Raw genomic sequence first — 928 nt, 5'->3', positions numbered from 1 at the left:
AAGGAAGGAAGGAAGGAAGGAAGGAAGGAAGGAAGGAAGGAAGGAAGGAAGGAAGGAAGGAAGGAAGGAAGGAAGGAAGGAAGGAAGGAAGGAAAAGCCTAAGCCAAGTCTCTAAGTTTGCTCGTGACAGAAAAATAAAGGGGAAAAAAAAAAAGCAGCAAACAAGCACACCTGAAAACTCACTTTACAACTCTTTCCAAAATATCCTTGAGCTATCTGGAGTGACTCAGTAGTGTCTGCTACACATCAGGAGACCTAAAAGTGTGTTTTAACGTAAAAGTGGAGAGATGAATAGTAACTCTTCTTCAATGTCAACTCCAAATGTATTTATGCAATGTAATACTACAAGGTGTGCTCGTAGTATTCCAGGCTGGGACTGTTCTAAATCAACAGGAGATCCTGTGCTTAAGCTACTGCAGGATTTTCAAAATAGCCATCCCATCATGTTGGGCTTGCAKAGTGATCTCTGCTGGTACAGAAACTTGAAGCATGCTGCTCTCCAAGCAGTAATTTAGTAGCTTGGGGGACATGAAAAGCTTGCTTGGTTTGTCTTGCTGGTAAACATTTTGCCAATGGTATGTTTGCTTTAAAAGTCGACATGAAAGAAGTTAGTGTTGTACTTTTCCATAGTAATGGCAAAGTCCAGGAAGCTGGGAGTAGAAGGGAGCAGAGAATGAAATGTGAGGCATGTCTTTGCACGAAGACATGAAAAATAGGTACTTTTTGAAATAAATTAACTTTGCTTATATTTTAATAATATGTTCTGAAATCTTTAAAAATAAGCGTCCTCCAGCAATGTAGGAGTCTATGTCTTCTGGCCCTAACTCCTGGGAGAAGGCATTGCAGCGGTGATGCTGTTGCTGCTTTGAAGCTCTCCCTAAGGGGATGTTAGAAGCAGCCCCAGGCACATGTGGCTGCTTGAGTCCTT

The sequence above is a fragment of the Nothoprocta perdicaria genome, unplaced genomic scaffold, assembly GCF_003342845.1.
Source record: "Nothoprocta perdicaria isolate Ctin4 unplaced genomic scaffold, notPer1 scaffold_214, whole genome shotgun sequence".
NCBI classification, from domain to species: Eukaryota; Metazoa; Chordata; class Aves; order Tinamiformes; family Tinamidae; genus Nothoprocta; species Nothoprocta perdicaria.
Note: the sequence above shows the minus strand (reverse complement) of the source record.